Below are 406 nucleotides of genomic sequence, written 5' to 3' on the forward strand. Positions count from 1 at the left end.
GCCTGGCCAGTTGGGCTCAGTGGATAGAGCGTCGGCCTGCAGACTGAAGGGTCCCGGGTTCGATTCCGGTGAAGGGCAGGTACCTCGGTTACAGGCTCCTCCCCGGCCTGGCCCCTGGTTGGGGCTCGTGCAAGAGGCAACCCATCGATGTGTCTCTCACATCCATGTTTCTGCCTTTCCCTCTCTCTCCCACTCTCCCTAAAAATCAGTGGGAAAATATCCTCAGATGAGGATTAACAACAACAAAAAAATTAGAAAAAAAAAGTGGGGTTTGTGCTGCAGTGAGGGTAGAGGTGCAAACACGGGCCCCCGTGGGGGGGCTGTGGGCCTGCCGGTGGCCTCACTCCTTCCTCTCCTCGCTCCTGCTGCCCGAGACGAGCCACCAGGTCGGGGCAGGGCGGGGGGC

The 406-nt window shown here is 59.6% G+C and overlaps 1 protein-coding gene across 1 annotated transcript in view; it reads left to right on the forward strand.

Moving 5' to 3' along the window:
* Positions 1 to 406, forward strand: part of GALNT2 (polypeptide N-acetylgalactosaminyltransferase 2) — a 23,012-nt gene that overhangs the window by 15,566 nt on the left and 7,040 nt on the right. The window lies entirely within an intron of this gene.

Source organism: Myotis davidii, unplaced genomic scaffold (genome assembly GCF_000327345.1).
Source record: "Myotis davidii unplaced genomic scaffold, ASM32734v1 scaffold875, whole genome shotgun sequence".
In the NCBI taxonomy this organism is placed as follows: domain Eukaryota; kingdom Metazoa; phylum Chordata; class Mammalia; order Chiroptera; family Vespertilionidae; genus Myotis; species Myotis davidii.